The following is a 19727-nucleotide window of genomic DNA, read 5'->3' as shown; positions in this document are numbered from 1 at the left end:
GCTCAACATACCTCGCTAACCCTCTAATCGAGCTTCGTAGTACAGCCCCCTGGATTGGGCTTTGTGGGTTCGTTTACCGGCGTTGCTATTGTTACCGGTCTTGCATGTTCCAACGGTTTATTAGGCATCTAATAAATCGCTGTCTAATCAATACTTCATTCACTGCCTCTTCCGTGGTTATTACAATATTATGAATAGACTTCTCTGTAAAAAAATAAAATAATAATAATACCAGATCGATTTTCAGTCGCACCGGTGCGCCCAAATAAAATATTTGGTCGCACTACCCCGAATTCTAGGCGCATGTGCGCCCAAATTAGGCGCACTCTGGAGCCCTGTATTATATACAATATTTAAGATACAACATGCCACCCTATTAATTGCCTATTTAGAAAATCCCATATTTTCTTTGGAAGCTTTAAAAGCATTTGCATGGTCTTATTTAAAGGGATTGACCCGTCGCTAAGCTCCGCCCTTAGTAATGTGGATCAGACTGTGTTGCAGGCAAGAATACCAACTGAATTTAAGCTTGTCACCTTCTGTATGTGTTTTGAGGTTTTGAATATGTTTCAACCAATCCTGTTGCTGGAGGCAGAGTTATTTGCAGAAAAACTAGACCAGCCCATGAACATTTTAAAATGTAAATACACAGACATTCCTGTATAATTAAGGTGTATGACGGCTCCCTTTGCTGGACAACAGTCTCACACCAAACTACATTTTCCGTTTGAACCAACGTAGCTATAGTACATTGATGCGAGACGGGTTGGTGGATTGAACGTGTTGTAGTAGCAGAGAATGGCCTGCGGGGCAGTATGTACATTGTTAAATACATGAATAGGCTTGAATTTAGTAGTAATATGGAGGTTTCATATTTTTACAAAATGGATTATGTGAACATTGCTGAATAACAATCATGTATATTAAATGTATTGCAGGAGTTTAGCTTGACATTAACCAAGTTAAAGGATAATTAAATGAACCGCACCAAACATGTAGAAGTCAATGTGGGATTTTAATATATAAACAAAAACACTTGACAGAAGTTTTATACAATTTTGTAAAGGAAAGCAGAGGAAAACCTTTTCCCAAATGAATCTTTTCAAAATGTCACCACCATTCCGAAAGCAAGTGAAGAGGTTTGTGTAAAAGCAGTCCTCCCTGACCAACTCTGTCCCTGACTCTAAACCCTGACTCTCAACCCTAACGCTGAACCCTCTGAGGGCAGGAAGGCGCGCCTCCAGTGTAAAGGTTTGAACCACAGAGAAGGAAGAAAAGAGGAAGCAGTAGAGAGAAGTGAAGTAGTGAGGTTAGTGACAGACGTGAGGGAAAGGCGTGTGGAAGCACACGGTTACATGTGGGGTCAAGAAGCTCACTCCGACTGGAGTTCATTGATCCATCAGCCTCAGACTGCTGAGCTCAGCAGGTCTTCTGGAGGACGAGGCTCAGATGAACTGAGGAGACAGGACCTGCAGGATGTCAGGATCAGGGCGGGTTTAGCTCAGGTGTGTCTACCCCCGACCAAACAGGATCAGGTGAGGTTCAGCTCAGGTGTGTCTGCCCGGACCAAACAAGGACATTGATTAGGTTCAATATTCAAAAGATGCAACATTATCTGAACCAAAGATAGGTCATTAAGGAGCAGGCAGGCTTTAGGGCGCCTTGCTCAAGGACGCATCACTGTATTCTGAGGACTTGAACCCGGCACCATTGGTTTGAGAGTTGAACCCCCAACCCCCTACCTAGTCCACCATGTCCAGATAATGCAAACCTTTGAGGAATCCTTAATGGTAGAGTCCTGGTCGTCCTCAGGATCTGCCTTCTAGATGTACGGCTTCTCCATCAGTCCTCCAGATTCCTGGTCTGGTTATAAACGTAATTTGTCTCTAATGAAAGGTAACAAACACAGTAGTAGTTGGGCTCTAATGTAAGGTAACAAACAGTAGTAGTTGGGCTCTAATGTAAGGTAACAAACACAGGAGTAGGTTGTCTCTAATATCAGGTAACAAACACAGTAGTAGTTGGGCTCTAATATCAGGTAACAAACACAGTAGTAGTTGGGCTCTAATATCAGGTAACAAACACAGTAGTAGTTGGGCTCTAATGTAAGGTAACAAACACAGTAGTAGTTGGGCTCTAATGTAAGGTAACAAACACAGTAGTAGTTGGGCTCTAATATCAGGTAACAAACACAGTAGTAGTTGGGCTCTAATATCAGGTAACAAACACAGTAGTAGTTGGGCTCTAATGTAAGGTAACAAACACAGTAGTAGTTGGGCTCTAATATCAGGTAACAAACACAGTAGTAGTTGGGCTCTAATATCAGGTAACAAACACAGTAGTAGTTGGGCTCTAATGTAAGGTAACAAACACAGTAGTAGTTGGGCTCTAATATCAGGTAACAAACACAGTAGTAGTTGGGCTCTTATGTAAGGTAACAAACACAGGAGTAGTTTGTCTCTAATGTAAGGTAACAAACAGTAGTAGTTGGGCTCTTATGTAAGGTAACAAACACAGGAGTAGTTGGGCTCTAATATCAGGTAACAAACACAGGAGTAGCTCTAATGCAAGGTAACAAACACAGGAGTAGTTGGGCTCTAATATCAGGTAACAAACACAGGAGTAGTTGGGCTCTAATATCAGGTAACAAACACAGTAGTAGTTGGGCTCTAATGAAAGGTAACAAACACAGTAGTAGTTTGTCTCTAATATCAGGTAACAAACACAGTAGTAGTTTGTCTCTAATGTAAGGTAACAAACACAGGAGTAGCTCTAATGCAAGGTAACAAACACAGTAGTAGTTTGTCTCTAATATCAGGTAACAAACACAGGAGTAGGTTGTCTCTAATATCAGGTAACAAACACAGTAGTAGTTTGTCTCTAATATCAGGTAACAAACACAGTAGTAGTTTGTCTCTAATATCAGGTAACAAACACAGTAGTAGTTTGTCTACTGTAGTGTCACAAACACAGGAGTAGTTGGGCTCTAATGGCGCGTAACAAAGTAGCAGCTGTAGTTAGCAGTAATAGTATGCTGTAACTTGTACTGGACAAACTAATCTTGCATTACAACAAGTCCACTCTGTTTATTTTAGGCAAACTTACGAGGATCCTGGTTGGTGGAGTGATGTCGTCCTCCAGAGTCTTGGCTCCTCCATCAGCTCTCCTCAGCCAGAGTCCTGGTCTGGAACAAACAGGCGAGTCTGGCCCTAAAGTGTGGTAACAAACATGTAGTTTGTCTTATTTTTAAGCCCTTTATTTCCAGTTTGTTTGGTTAATACAAACTTACAATCCTTGTTGCTAGAGTGATGTCATCCTCCAGATTCATGGCTCCCCTACCAGCTCGCCTCCACTCCAGAAACACGTTCTAGTAAGAAAACACAGATTGTCGCGTTCAGCAATTCATCCACTACGGTCGTAGCAGCACTAGTAACATTAATGGCTCATATGACTCTTGCATAACCCCCGTATGAATTAACTCAAATCACAGCTTGGCACAGATTTAAAGTCATAAGATGATCAAAACCAGACCTAAACTACCGTGGATTTTAGTGTTTCAGATGAGCTTGAGGATGGTTACCCTCTGGTCCGGTGCTGCAGGCCCCTGGTCTCCAGCCTCAGTCTCCGGTCCACCCTGGCACCACAAGCCTCCGGTCCCCAGCCTCTCAGCCTCGCCTTTCAGCTACAGCAGCAGGTTTATATCAGCATTTGCCCAACAATAAACTTAATGGACTCATCCGAAACCGAGTTACACAATTAATTTAACTATTATTATATAACTCAAGGCTAGAAAAGACTTGAGACCAGACATGAGCATCCCGTTTTTGGGAATGAAGACCGAGCAGTCCACAAGTTTAAAGAAGTGGTTCAGGCCATGCATTGGAACTGACCTGAGAAGACTCTACTCACACAGCAGAGCACTGACCTGTTCTGGAGGACTTCTGACAGGAGGTGGAGGTCTGGCTCTGGGTGAGGAGGTGGAGGTCTGGCTCTGGCTGAGGAGGTGGAGGTCTGGCTCTGGCTGAGGAGGTGGAGGTCTGGCTCTGGCTGAGGAGGTGGAGGTCTGGCTCTGGCTGAGGAGGTGGAGGTCTGGCTCTGGGTGAGGAGGTGGAGGTCTGGCTATGGGTGAGGAGGCAGACACCTTGGGACAAACTACATGTTTCCTTTTTAACCTTGTACAGTTCTAGAGTATCTTCTACTGTAACATGTGGGAATGACGGCCATTATTTTAGCTTTGATATTATCCAGTTGGTAACTCTGCACCAAAGTCGTTGTTTAACGTCATTCCATTGGGTAGGGTTTAACTTCTGTGGCAATTAATGACAGCCGATATTTAGAACGTGGAAAAGCTGAAGTAACAAAGAACACTAAGCAGTATCGATATTAAATCAAATATACTCAGCCATATTCAGGTGCTGGGTTCCGTTGAAGAAATGTCAAATTATCTTCTACCTTGAAATGATTTTCAGTCTTCACTGATGTCAAAAATGGGCCCGCAAGTAGAACGCTGTTTTGTACGCATTGAGAGTCCCGTCACGTCATCGTGGTTAAAAGTACGGCGCAACCATCGGAAATTATCAACATATTGTACGACGTACGTGTCAGTATGTATTTAATATCAAACTTAAGTTGTTTAAGATAGGGGCAACAATTCCAAATGGAAACCGACAAAAAAATTCTTTCCGTTGGCAACGGCTCGAGGTTACGCAAATACAATCCAGAACGTTCCGCCAGATTCCCTCAGGGGACTCCCGTCCAACTAACTGCCAGGTGGTTTCTTATGGTTGTCAAGACTACAACATTCTATGCTAACCATTGGGACTAAATCAAGTGACCGCACTCAGAACCTTCCACGGCGGGAAGCACAAACCGTCCGACTGGAATCCGAACATTCCGGCCGGAACCAACCAAAGAAAAAACAGAACCAGCGCCTCACCTTGAGCTGAACGGAGGAAGATCCTGAAGTCCAGCGATGGTCTTCATTAAACACAGCCAACAGACTTACCTTGAGGAGATCTGTTTGTTGCTGTTGGTCATTAATTCTATTCAGTGTACCTTTACATTAATATGCACCCAGTGTGTACAAGTTATATCACTCAAAACCAAACGAAGAACCAAACTACCATGTACGTCCCACAACAACTTTAAACCTAAAATCATTCAATACAAAACCGCGTCTACATTTGACAATTATCTAGATTATTCAGGGTACAAACATACAGAGCAAATCTAAACATTGAGCTCACAGAGAGCCGACCATAGCCCTGCAACGTCACCCTGACCGCCTCATCACCAACAGCAAATCATGCCAGCCAGCCAACACATGTACAGCTCCAGTGAGAAGTGGGCATCTGAGTGAAAGGACTGCCCATAGAAAAAAGAAGCCCTATTCCTGAACTATCCAACCATCTTCATGGTTTAAAGATTTACAGACATTCCATTGTGTTCTAATCACCTTAGTCTGCTCCCTCGTTACTTATAAAACTCTACATCTCCAGCACTAGAGTGTTGCATCCTACTCATGGGGGTGTGGTCTGAGTGAGCAGAGATGCATGCTGGGATACAGTGCTGTCTGAAGTCTTCAGTTCAATAGACACGCACCTCAGGAGAAACCAAGGGTTTGAGAATCTGTCGTGACATCAGTTACATGAGCTGGAATATCCTTCAAGATGGCGCCAGGATTCTCAGAGAAGAAAGGCCACGAGGAAGATGTTTGGGTTCTTCCTCTCAGCCAGTGGAACACAACAACGGTCTTCATCAGAGTACCATGGAACACTTTGAAACAGTCTCCTCTTTACACCTTGAAGCCCCAGTGAAGGTTTCCTTACCTCCTCAGCCGAAGAACACAACTTCAGCTCGAAGAGTGCACTAGCTGGAGTTCCCGGATTGTTCTGATTTTAGGGAACCAATCGTTCAGCTAGTCCTGTCCGAAACAAATACAGTTCAGCCTGAGAAGACGTGCAACTGAGAGCAAGACAAGATCCACAGGGCTCTCCATCAATCCAGCCAGGTAGGAAGAGCCGTCTCATTACAGGTCTGAAGGTCATCTTGAAAATCCATTTAGGTCCCTTTCCAACGTCAGACTCTCCTTGTGGAATTCCTTTTGGTGTCCATCCTCCATTGATCCTGATTGGTGTAGTCCTAGTTTGAAGTCACTGATCTGAACACGCCGCTTGCATCCTTTTACACTTGAGTTGGATACTCTCCTTCCTGCCCAGTGTGTTGGATCTCGCTCCGGAGCGTCGCTCAGGGCTCTTCATGTCTACTGGAGGAGGTTAAGTAAACTTGTGGCCGTCCATCAGGTATGATTTAGTTGACCATTCCAATATCCCAAGCCAATCACACAGACCCCCGTATGAACATTATCACTGTCAAAGCAAGCCGGACACACACACATAGAACCCAGGACAGGCACGTAGAACTCCATGCCAGGTGTGAGTGGGAGACACACACACACACACACAGTAGAACCCTAGCGATGCTAAAAAAATCTCCCATCTCATGTCAAACACACACACATACACACACCACTGAGCCATAAAAGGCCAAACAATCATGCAGGGTAAAAACCTCATGCCAAATAACATTCCATCATCCCCCCCCCCCCAGCACTCCTGCCAGGGCACCCATAACAGAACAACCAATGTCTCCAGAGACGTGAATTATGTACAGTACAACATTCTTCAGTGGTGTCCCACATTGGCGATGGATTATGCTTGGCGTCTCCAAAATGTGTCCCAGGTTGATCCAACGTTTCTGAAGTCATGACTTTGTAGTCCAGTGGTTTCCTGAATGAGGGGCCTTCACAGATGCAAATGGTGCAGCTTTAGTCAGCCTGAGGACAGGAAGGAGGTCATCTGTTCAGAAGACCACCCAGTGGAGGGGGTTGGCTCTTGAGGAGCAGGATCCATATGGGGATGGCCCCAAATAAGACCTTCTTGGAAATGAAATTGTTCCTGAGGAGTCACGATGCCTGGAGGGGACTGTTGAATGTGTTCCATGGTTCTCGGTGTCAGACTGAAGTTGTGTTTTAGTCGTTGAGATGAGGAGCCCCCTCATCTCCCCCTGGTGTTTCTCCTTCTGAATCCCTGTCTCCATCTTTAAGAACATTCCAGTCCATGTAACTGACGTCACGACAGTTTCTCAAACACTCGGTTTCCCCTGAGGGGGCGTGTCTACAGACCTGTAGACTTCAGACAGCTCTGTATCCCAGTATGCACCTCTGCTCACTCAGACCATACTCTCATCAGTAAATCAACACTCATGTGATGAAGATGCAGAGCTCAGGAGAGTAGAATGAAAGAAGACTGACGATATCAGAACCCAACCCATTACTCCAGCTTACAACAATAACTTGGAGCCTGTAACCATTTTAACAAATCATTAAAACCAACATAAACCAAACACCTAAGTAACCCATGAACCAGTAAAACATCCTGACTACTCAGATCAACCTTCAGGTAACAGGTTAACTCACCAGGAAGCCAAAATACATCAATGTGCCCAAGAGTAATGAGAAATTAATGACTTACAGTTTGCAGTTCATCTTCATGGTTAAGTTGGGATACTCACAGAACTGCAGTTAAATATCCCAGATAGACCTTTGAAGGAAGGTCCAAATTTCAAATGAGTTAAACCACCACAATCCCCGATTTCCTTCACACATTAGTGATTTATATTCAACATACAAGTCACGTCAGTTGTGCTTTCCCACACAATTCTACTCACATCAGGTTCAGATGAGATGCTCCTCTTTACTTCAAAAAGTCTTTAACCTGTGAAACAGGAAGAGATGTTAAATAAGTCACAACAGATCTCAACAAAACAGTACACACACGTTCTGGTTTCTGTGAACAGAACAACATACGTTTGGGAGACGCTACACTGCCAAACAGTGGAGGACCCCAACGTACTGTCCGGTTCCCTCTTAAGTGAAACGCACCAGATGCAACCAATTAACTAATCAAGAAAACCACTTGGCAGGCGAGCTGCGGCAGGGGAGCTAATTAGTAAAACTCAACGCAGGTTCGGCGCCCTGTGGCTATTTCAGCTCTGTGTTCGATCTTAAATGACCTCCCTCATTTTAATTAAAGGGATGAGTCTGATTTAGATTCATACTTCCAAACGAAAAAAGTCTTCATTCAATTCACCTTACACTGTGTGTGTGTGTGTGTGTGTGTGTGTGTGTGTGTGTGTGTGTGTGTGTGTGTGTGTGTGTGTGTGTGAGAGAGAAGGAAGCTTTCATCAAAGAGACCAGAGAGACTCATTCACTGGTTAAACTGGAGTCATCGCCTACCACCACACACACACACACACACCATAGAGACAAACACCATACACCATATAGATTTGCACCATATGCACGCACACACCACAGATACACACATATAGATTCACACAACCCATATGCACACAAACGACAGATACAAACCATATATATATATATATATATATACACACACACCATAGGTATACACCATATAGATACACACCATAAAGATAATCACACCAAATAGACACACACACACACACCAAAGATTAACTTAATATAGATACAAACTATATAGATACACCCCCCCCCACACACACACACTCCATACAGTTCTGGTCAGTGGTCACTAAATACTACTCCTTCTCTCTTCTCCTTCTTCCCTCTAATCCTTTTCTCCTTCCGTCTCTCTTCCACGCAGATCACATTTTTATTGCCTCTACTCAAGAGAATAGATTTGGGTGGGGATTTCTACGTTTCATAAACATCCGGGGCTTAGCCCAGAGTGAAAATGAAAATGCTGCACGCCAAATGTATGTGTATGCTTTATTGTGCATGCAAACTTTTTCATAATACTTTATCTAAATAAACAAAATACGCGGTTTATTATAGCTTTAAATAGCTAAGTGAGGCAGACCTTACACATTGTGGTAACCCGGTTCTATCAGCCCGCCTCCAATCAATGAACAAGAGTCTCTGCTGCTCAAACTGCCAACAAGGCACGTTTATCAAGTCCACAAAACAGAAAAAAGGGGAATCACCCGTCAATGCAAACTATAACTAAAAGAGTCTGGGCTCCGTGAGCCACTGGGGATGCTGTGGTCGTATCTCACCCGCTGTCCCGGTATCCAGATGAGGAGGTCCTTCCGTGTAGTCCTGTGGTCTTCTCTAGACCGGGTCCGGGGGCCAAGGTCCGTCTAGGTAGGGAATCTCAGTCAGCTCTCGGCTCCTACATGGGTCACATACCTCCTGCCTTTAGGCTACGTCTCAGCTTCTCTTATATAGCCCTCACCTGGGTCTGATTGGCTTGGTACACAGGTGTCTCCCGTTGGCCTTGAGTGGGACCGTGCCAATGCGGCCCTTGGCGCCCTCTGGGGGAAAAGGGTGGTACACACACACACACACACACACACACACACACACACACACACACACACACACACACACACACACACACACACACACACACACACACACACACACACACACACACACACACACACACACGTGCAGAGATCTGACTGGGGATAGGAAAGGTTAATACACTTGAGTTTGTATACAGGTTGTTGTTTATTCTCTTGCCAGAAGGACTATGTCTATCTAGACTAGGCTACTTAAAAACTGTTATGAATATTTTTATTTTATTTTTTTTCCCAAAGATCATATTCGGGGCTGATTAAATAACATCCGAGGCTATAGCCCCGAATAAAACAGCATCCAGCCACTGCCTTAAGCTAACGTATTTATCCACGATAGCAGACACTTTAAATAATAGTTATAATTACATGCAACTTAATTAACTCAACGAAATTTCAAATTGTATACTAGATACATACAAATATATATAAAGGAAAATATACGAAAATGAAATGAGTAAAGTTAATGCAAAATTATGATGTAGTCGAGTACAAACAGTATACTCTCATTGCAATCTTTGGAAGTTAATTCTGACTGATATACTGTTATCTTCCACAGCATGACATAACACATCTCAGGACGTGTTGGTGATCCACTTTGTTGGAGAATCTCCATACTGAAGGTAGTTCTTCTGAAGCAGATGTGCTGTGAATTCCAATATTAACACAACCGTAACAATGACCTACAAAAACTATTTATTATAAAATGATGCCTTTTACTTATGATCAAAAATGACGAAATCAGGGCATTGACAACTTTCCATATTTCGCCACGACTTCTACCAGATTTGTGGGTTTGTGAGTAGCCTACTAGGTCGGAGCCTTTGCAAAGTAAAATAATCCGTTAAAACAAAGCGGGATATGCTCCATTTACTTACATTTAAAACTTTTTTATCGCGCTGGTACGACCGAAAAGGTATTTTTAAATATTACACGAAAACAAACATGACCACCGACTTCTCTGTCTTCCGTTTCCAGTTTATGCGTCGATTTTCATGATAAAGGCAAAGTTCGTTTGGATTAATATAAAATAAATTCAATACCCAATGAAATGAATATGATTGGTCATGGTTGTAATATTAATAATAATCAATACAGATGTCTTTTTAAGTATTTTTTACTTAGGCCTACTCTAACACCGAAAGGGGATGTAGCCTGTCACTGAATGGACTGCCAAACAGTTCCTAACGAAATCCTAACAACTCATAACAAAGTCCCAACAAAGTAGGCCTACTAACAAAGTCCGGTCAAAGTCCTAACAGTTCCTAACAAAGTCCTAACAGTTCCTAACAAAGTCCTAACAGTTCCGAACAGTTCCTAACAAAGTCCTAACAGTTCCTAACAAAGTCCTAACAGTTCCGAACAGTTCCTAAAACAAAGTCCTAACAGTTCCTAACAAAGTCCTAACAGTTCCTAACCAAGTCCTAACAGTTCCTAACAAAGTCCTAACAAAGTCCTAACAGTTCCTAACAAAGTCCTAACAGTTCCGAACAGCTCCTAACCAGTGGGGCAACAGAGCCAATCAGATCCTGAGAATCTCTGGGTCGACGGACAGTACCCGGATTGGTAAGTGACGGGAAATCGCTGCTTTACTATACTCATATGCATTTTGTCAGGGCATATCCTACTATTTTCCCACTATATCCTACATCTTATTTATATATTTTTACTTGAATGATCCGTGATGCAGTAGTAGGCCTATAGGCCAGCCCAGGATATTTACAGCTGTTGCCTAATTGCGGTTTTAATGTCCTTACCTGTAGAAATGACGAAGACTGGGAAACCAGACTCCCGCTGGGCAGGTGTGATGACCCTCTATGCTCAGGGGAAATATAAATGTTCAACAGGCCAGAGACCGGTAGGCAGGAGATGGAGGGCGGATAATACAGCGGATTAATGCTTGTCCCTTGACCCCCGTGTTCATTCAAACTCCCCGCAAATATGATATTTTTGGGAAAAAGATCGACTGTTAGTGCGGATATCATGAGGTAGGTGGCATTATACAACATTTGGGTTACATCCATGAGTTGTAGTATCCCAGGACATTCCCAGTCTGACTTTTCAATACAATAATCTGGTGTCAAACATGGCCACCAACGTCTTAATTCTCCGTCTTCCGTTTCGAGTTTATGCATCGATTTTCATGATAAATGCAAAATTTGTTTGGATTTATGTAAAATAAATTCAATTCCTAATGAAATGAATATGGTTGGTCATGGTTGTAATATTTATACTAATCAATATAGATTTTTTATTTTTTAAGTATTTTTTATTAATGTAACGCCTACTGTGGATGTAGCTGCGATGGCCGAGTGGTTAAGGCGTTGGACTTGAAATCCAATGGGATCTTCCCGCGCAGGTTCGAACCCTGCTCGCAGCGTGGAATTGCACTTTTCCTGAAAGGTGACGTCTTAAGGATCGTTCAGTCTCTCGACAATAAGGAATTTTATTACATTACTTCAAGTGATTGGTGAAGAAAATACACTGCAATCGGGGTGTTTACACGTGTAGGGTAGGCATCGATGACACATGTGACTTATAAGTCAGTCCAAAGTAATGTAATATTCTATTGGCTCAAATTCTTACATTTACATTTACGTTTGTGTTCTTCATTTGGACATTTTGGAGTAGGCCTATATCTTATTGACTCACATACAGCCTATTAATAAAGCACGTATCCAAACTTTCACTCTGGGTCGCTCACGATCCACAAAAGGCAACGCTGGGATTCGAACCCAGGATCTCCTGTTTACTAGACAGGCGCTTTAACCATCTAAGCCACGTCGCCGGTGACACCATTCGAATCTGTTTATTTTATCAATTCTGTAGACGAATATAATCGAACAAGAAAATTGATTTTTTATTGGTATTTATTACGATACCACTGGGGAAAATAGTATGGCTAAAAAATAAGGCTGAGGCTGTGGCTCGCATCGCCGCACGATCTGCTAAACGACACTGGACTGCACCTTCAGTAGGTCGCCACACGGTGGCAATGCGGGACCAGTAATAACACAGGATTAACGGTGTTGCCAGATTGGGCTAGATTTCCCGCACATTCTGTGATACTTCAATAGTACATTTTATAAATAAAAGCTTTACGTTTCTTTACTATTTTCACATTGTTCGCTTTTTTCGTTGGATTAATTGCATTTAGCTAAACTGTTGACTTTTTTTTTGCCGAAGATATCGCTGAAAAAGATCCGTTGTCCTCTTCTCTCGCTCCTTTATTCCTCATTCTCTCCATTATTCGGGTCATTCGGTACATCGATATAAATCAATGTAAATCGTAGGCCTACTGTCTGCGCAAAGCAAGACAATGAACACGCAGCACGGTTGGCGGTAGGATTGTGTCCCGTTCTGGTCCTCGAGTTGGTTGTGGAAGAGGAGATGGCCTCGGTTCGACTCCGTCGGGGCAAGAGGAGATGGCCTCGGTCCGAGTCCGGGGCAAACCGGAGAAAGCTTTCAGATTACTTTCACAGCTTCAGGGGAATACACTATCAGTTGCACACACACACACACACACACACACACACACACACACACACACACACACACACACACACACACACACACACACACACACACACACACACACACACACACACACACACACACACACACACACACTGACTCATTTAACCATTTTCTCCATCTGACTTTCATTTTCCATGATTTAGTCCTTCCTACCGACCTTAAAACCACAACTTCCCCTTCTCCATGGGCATCAGATCAGTCACCTCGAATGACAAACATTTTCTAACGTTTTGTCATTGGAATTTATTATTACTGAGGCCAGTCAGAGCTTATCTGGCGCTGTCCTGACTGTCCTGGCCGACGATATGAGGGGGACTGCTGTCCATGTAGTTCCTCTACCTATCCCCACCCATATCTAGCCCAAAAAATTACATTTATGCTGTTTATTTTCATTGGCAAATCAATGATGAACGGGGGTTGACTCTGTTTAATATCTTAACACATGTCACTTTTAACGTGTTTGGTTTGGTGTTGTAGTTGTCCTTCAAAGTTGGAATCAGTTTAAGTTAACGCAAGTATGAACCGATCCATGTACTCCAGCATCTTCAACGACTAGTGATACACAGTGCATGTCGGGAAAGAATGTGTGTACTTGTGTACGTGTGTGCGTGTGTGCGTGTGTGTGTTTGCGCCGTGCATAAGTGTGTGATGCCGGGAAGACCGCATTGCAAAGAACGCTGCGCATGCATTGCGCAAGCCGCCTGCACGCTCCTTTGACTCAGAATAAGGTAACCAGGCTGAGTGGAGCCAGCCCGTCCTGCAACATCGGGCCTATCTGATGTCGCGGTACTTGACATCGGTCCCACCACCACAGCTTCACCCTGAGCAGGGAAGTTCGGCATGAACCCAATTCGATTGGAAAAAAACGACAAAAACATAGATTGAGTGAACCTTTTAAAAAATGCCATGTTCTTTCAGTTGTGTGTATGTGTTTGTCTATGTGTGTTTGTTTGTGTGTTTGTGTGTGTGTGTGCGTGAGTGTTTGTGCGCCTGTGTGTGTTAATACATTAGTGTTTGTCTGTGTGCGTGTGTGTGCGTCATGCTATTTGATTACTATGTGTTTCTGTGTGTGTGCGCGTGTGTGTTTGCCCGTGTGTATTAGACTGTGTATGTGTATGTGTGTGTATGTGTGTGTGTGTGTGTGTGTGTGTGTGTGTGTCTGTGTGTGTGTGTGTGTGAGTTTGTAAACAAATGGCAGGAGAGTATTATTAGAGGAGGTGGAGGAGTTGAAGGAGGAGGTGGAGATGGTGGAGGAGGAGGAGGTGGAGGAGAAGGAGGAGGTGGAGGAGGAGGTGGAGGAGAAGGAGGAGGAGGTGGAGAAGGTGGAGGAGGAGGTGGAGAAGGTGGAGGAGGAGGAGGAGGAGGTGGAGGAGAAGGAGGAGGAGGTGGAGAAGGTGGAGGAGGAGGAGAGGGAGGAGGAGGTGGAGAAGGTGGAGGAGAAGGAGGAGGAGGTGGAGGAGGAGGAGGTGGAGGAGAAGGAGGAGGAGGAGGAGGAGGTGGAGGAGGAGGAGGTGGAGGAGGAGGTGGAGGAGGAGGTGGAGGAGAGGGAGGAGGAGGTGGAGAAGGTGGAGGAGGAGGAGAGCGTGTGGGAGTTGAGAGTGACAGTTATCATTTGTTTCCGACCACAAGCCGACTAACTGTTCTTGACCAGTCAGAAAAGTTACGACCTAATGGTCATGACTGGGATTGGACCACATATGGTGCATTGCGCTATTTCAGGTCAAACTCGTGGAAGAGCTGATTGGCCGATGAGTGGGGGTGTTGAGGAGAGAGGGAGAAGGGTGTTGGATGAGGAGTGTGAGGGTCACCAGTGCCTTATCTCTAAAAGCACTCCAACCTATGAGAGATGTTACTTAGAGGTTGAATAAGGATCGAAAAATACAACTGATCTATATTCAAGAAGTACATTCAATGCATATTATATCAATGTTATTTTCTTCAGAAGTAAAGAGAGATGGTGCAGTTCCTTTCTGTTTCTCTTGCTTGTACTGTCATTAACCCCCCCCCCAACAAACACAGGGACACATCATCCCAACATCTAGCCTGGCTATTACCCGACCAAGCCAATCGTAGATTGCACGTAGGTCTGGGGAATCTGCCGTCATTTTCTTCAGCACAAGAGGTGTGATCACCGGGCCTAGTTCAACTGACTCTGTACGCGATTGGCTGCTTGCCATCGCTTCCCTGTCGTCATTGTATTAAACCAGCCAATAGCGCGGCAGGGGGAAAAGCCAGCTTGGCGATTGGCTCCCGCAAAAACGTATCGGAAGCAGAAAGAAGTGTATCGCTCTTCTCCAGACCCTTGTGCAGGGCGGACTCAATTTGCTGGAAGAATGGGCGGGGCTTCCCAGGACAACAAACACCACCGCTAACATGCTAATTGCAAACAGAGCGGTGGCGGGAAAACCCTCGGAGGGCAGACCCCCCCGCCCCCGTCCCCCCCTCCCTCCCCCCGTGGGATCCCGTTGGGGAAGATGACGACAGTGGAGGCAGGGGGGGCACCAAGGGGTCTCTCTCTCCCGGGAGACGCAGTGTTTTTCCGTAGGAGGACGGCGGCAGCGGCAGACCCATCCCGGTCGTGGTGGTGGTGTGAGATGGTGGTCACATGCTCTCGGGTTTACAGCCAGATGGGCCAGGGTGGAGTCGGCCCCGGTGACATGCATCAGACAGACAGACAGACAGACAGACAGACAGACAGACAGACAGACTGACTGATGCAGAGTCAACTTTCAAAAAGTGTGTAAACAGACTCTGTGGTGAGTTTATTAGAAGGGTGACAGTTTGGCCGTCACTCTCTCTCTCTCTCTCTCTCTCTCTCTCTCTCTCTCTCTCTCTCTCTCTCTCTCTCACCCTCTCTCTCTCTCTCTCTCTCTCTCTCTCCCTCTCTCTCTCTCTCTCTCTCTCTCTCTAACCCTAACCCTAACCCAATGTTAATCCTACCTCCTATGATTTCACACTTGTACAACTTTTTTATTGACCCAATGTTATGTTGTGTCTGACATTGGAATGAAAAGTGGAATTGACAGGGTAAATGGTGGTTGTGTGTGCGTGTGTGTCAGAGAGAGAGGAGGGAGAGAGAGAGAGAGAGAGACATGCACTATCTTGTCAGCAGCCATGTTTCTTAACATTTAGTTGCCTCCTGTTTTTTTCCATGAAAAGTTTACATGATATCATGATGACAGATTATTGCATTTAGTAAGACCATGATTGATATGATGTATATTTTAGAACACACACACACACACACACACACACAGTGACTCTGTGTAGCTACGGTGGGGTTCCGTGTGTGTGTCTGGAGAGGCAGTGAGTCACGCACACACAGGTATGACTGAGGTGTTTTGAGAAAGAATCGGAGCAATCCAGATGCAGAGATAATGAAGACAATTCAGCCTAACAACAAGACTGAAGCTACTGCTACTCACACGAAGGCTTGGGCCACAAACCGACCAGCTAGCCCCGCCCCCCTGCCTCGGGCGCAGGCCTCGCCATTTACCTTTCCAATCCCAGACGAGTGGCTCGTGTGTCACGGCAGGAAGTGTGCGACAGTTACACAGAGATTAAAGCACTACAAATACGTGCCTCGAAAACAATTGCATTCACTGATCCCTTCCTTGAGGGGGATGTCCACGACGAGAAAAAAAAAAGTCATGGCTCATCGGCCCCGGACCGGCAGGAAGTGACGACGCGCACGTTTCCCCTCCGCTCCTCTGATAAGGAGTCTATTCCTCTCGTCAACAACAACAGCAGACGCCTGCAGACTCTCCGCACCGTAGCCTACAGACAGAGCGCCGCACGGGCCGTTGGGTCGCACGTCAACGCGGCCATATTGGAGAGGTCATGGCCTGCCGTATCAAACACAGGTCCGGGGAGGTGGAACCTGGCCTCCCCAATATGGCGGCGCCGCCGACGTATCGCAGCACTGCGTCGAGGAGACAATGCGCCATCTATTCCTATGTCTTTATTCCTGTGTCCTCATTCCTATGTCCCTGATCCTGTGTCCTTATTTCTGCACACCTGAACTGTAGGGATCGTCAGGCAATTGGGCCGAACCTGGGCACAAATAGGCCCCCAAAGGTGTGTCTGTGTTGTTGGTCGGCCATGTTCTCTTCCTTTCTAACCCAGGTTTGTGGTGAAAAGGAAGTGAATGTTTGAGCCACTTCCTGTGAGGTTCTGCTTGGTGGAGGTAGGGTCTGAACACTGGGAGGGCTGGTGGAGGTAGGGTCTGAACACTGGGAGGGCTGGTGGAGGTAGGGTCTGGACACTGGGAGGGCTGGTGGAGGTAGAGTCTGGACACTGGGAGCACTGGTTCCTTCTCCCCTGTGTATCGGTGAGCTGTTCTGAGTCACGTCCTGACTAACACACACCGATTAAACCATTATTTTGTCTGCCAGCTGACTCTAGGATGGAGGTGGGGTTGGTCCCAGGACGTTTTCATCAGGTTTGATCTGATGTGTGTGGTTTTGTTGTTGTCAGGGCAACAACGAGCGCAGGCACGTCATCGCCACACGCTGTGGGCGGGACCTCTGAGACAGAGTGAGAGGGGTGTGGGTCCAATGCAGGTATTAGCGTGCAGGATGGTCAAAGTGTGTGTCTGTGTGTGTGTGTGTGCGCGTGTGTGCGCGTGCCAATCTGAACGCACAGTGACTCAAGTGTGTGTGTGTGCACGTTAGTTCATGCAAACAAGTGCGTGTTTGGAAATCTGAACTTGCAAACAGTGACTCAGTGTGTTTGAGTGCGTGTGCCTGTTCGCGCGCGTGTACGTGTAACTGTGCTTATGCCTGTGCATGTGCATGTGTCTGGCCTGTGTGCGTGCATGCGAACGAGTGCGTGTGCGCCAGTCTGAGCGCCAGGGGCTGGCGGTGTTCCCGCCCTCACCCAATTAATCACTCTCCGAACGCAACGCCGCCGCTCCTGCCCCGCTTCCTGCTCGCCACGCGGCCACTCGCCCGGCCACGCGCGCGGCCGCGGCCCGGCCGGCATTAGCCAACCCAAGACCAAAGGGGTAAGGTCATCGCCAGTGTCGTCCGGCCCCGGTCGTCTAGACTAGACCGAGAAACCATGGTGACGCTGTTTCACAGGAAGATGCGATTGTGTTAACACCCGTTGAAACACAAACACCCCCTTTATGGGTGATCCTGAATGCTCTCAAGCAGCGAGGGACTGATTACGAACGGTTCGTCCTGACTGAAGCTAGAAGTAATGGTCAACTGTTCACAACATCATTCAAAGTACACAGCGATTCTTTTTTTCTCAACCAAATATAGTCAATAAAACTTAAAACAAAGTCTGGCGTTTTATGATAGAATGCTTAAAAAACAGGAATGTTGTCGTTAAAAAAATAATAAATGCAGGATCATTACCCCCCCCCCCCCCCACGCACGCACACACACACACACACACACACACACACACACACACACACACACACACACACACACACACACACACACACACACACACACTAACTAGTTCAGATCTACATACAGAAGTATATTTCTATACTAAGTATACACACACACACACACACACACACACACACACACACACACACACACACACACACACACACACACACACACACACACACACACACACACACACACACACACACACATACGCACAAATTAAGATGTATCGATTTAAAAAAAGCTTGCACCCCAAAGCTGAAATAGTCACAGTGCTACTACTCAAACTAAAGCATTCCAATCAAACACATTCCAGTATTTTTATGACTAAATTGTTAGAATCGTGATGTGGACGTGACTGAATTCTTTGCTGTCGTCGAAGCACCAGAACTTCCGTGAAACTGCAGGAATACAGGTCAATCACACGTATTGTCACACCGGCCACATTATCCTGAACATGATTTTAAATCAACAGGGCCAGTGTGCATCATTTCCTCGGATGGAAATGATCCCATTACTGCACTCTGATAAGACATTCTTATTTCTCAACAATATTTACCAATTGTCTGTAAAAACACGTCCTGGCAACCTTTACTGGAGCAGTGTGAGTTCAGACGTGTTAAACGGTAAATCCTACACTGTAATTGTTTTGCAATTGATTGTTACTTGATTAGATAGCCGAGCGCATCTTCTTAAGAAGCTTAATGATATGCCTGTCTTAGCGATCCGTGGATATCTGTCTTCAACTCACTTCCTGTTTTCAATGACTCCATTCCTGTGGTCATGTGTGGTTCTTTATGGGAAGGGGGCTGACACAATCAGTAGAAATGAAACGAAATGGAAACTGTAGTTTCCATTCACTAACCCTACCCTTGTATTCTCTGTAAGGGTGAATCCTCAGGAAACCTTTGTTCTGCATGTTGACCCCTCATGACACGTTTCTCTGGACATCAGAAGTTAGATGAGGAGTGGTGGTTTTTCACTAAGCATGCATCCCTTCTGATCGGAACCAAAACTGATTCTAGTTTATAATGATAATAATAAGGTGACTAAACCAACAATTAATGAATTAAGTGTGTCAATGGAAGAAAGGTTTGCTTGGATGGTTTTGGATCCTATCCGCAGCGTTTATATACCTGTGTGTGTGTGTGTGTGTGTGTGTGTGTGTGTGTGTGTGTGTGTGTGTGTGTGTGTGTGTGTGTGTGTGTGTGTGTGTGTGTGTGTGTGTGTATCTATCTATCTATCTATCTATCTATCTATCTATCTATCTATCTATCTATCTATCTATCTATCTATCTATCTATCTATCTATCTATCTATCTATCTATCTATAACAACTAGAAATGTATGTAACTTAAATAGTTTCTGCAGCTCTGG

General features: G+C 45.1%; 2 long non-coding RNA genes and 2 other non-coding genes across 4 annotated transcripts; 1 reads left to right on the top strand and 3 right to left on the bottom strand.

Moving 5' to 3' along the window:
- Positions 1 to 484: 484 nt before the first annotated feature.
- On the bottom strand, positions 485 to 3365 carry LOC132445474 (uncharacterized). The gene is made up of 3 exons (XR_009522599.1): positions 3106 to 3365; positions 1743 to 1863; positions 485 to 1557 (listed from the first exon to the last, which is right to left on the bottom strand). It is a non-coding gene; the product is annotated as an uncharacterized LOC132445474 (long non-coding RNA).
- A 22-nt stretch (positions 3366 to 3387) lies between these two features.
- LOC132445473 (uncharacterized) lies at positions 3388 to 9249 on the bottom strand. Its single transcript, XR_009522598.1, has 4 exons — positions 9103 to 9249; positions 7729 to 7775; positions 3926 to 7601; positions 3388 to 3682 (listed from the first exon to the last, which is right to left on the bottom strand). It is a non-coding gene; the product is annotated as an uncharacterized LOC132445473 (long non-coding RNA).
- A 2454-nt stretch (positions 9250 to 11703) lies between these two features.
- Positions 11704 to 11785, top strand: trnas-uga (transfer RNA serine (anticodon UGA)). The gene has a single exon. It is a non-coding gene; the product is annotated as a tRNA-Ser (tRNA).
- A 334-nt stretch (positions 11786 to 12119) lies between these two features.
- Positions 12120 to 12193, bottom strand: trnat-agu (transfer RNA threonine (anticodon AGU)). Its single transcript has one exon. It is a non-coding gene; the product is annotated as a tRNA-Thr (tRNA).
- Positions 12194 to 19727: the final 7534 nt, after the last annotated feature.

The sequence above is a fragment of the Gadus macrocephalus genome, chromosome 17, assembly GCF_031168955.1.
Source record: "Gadus macrocephalus chromosome 17, ASM3116895v1".
In the NCBI taxonomy this organism is placed as follows: Eukaryota; Metazoa; Chordata; class Actinopteri; order Gadiformes; family Gadidae; genus Gadus; species Gadus macrocephalus.
Note: the sequence above shows the minus strand (reverse complement) of the source record. Positions and strands in the feature narration are given on the sequence as shown.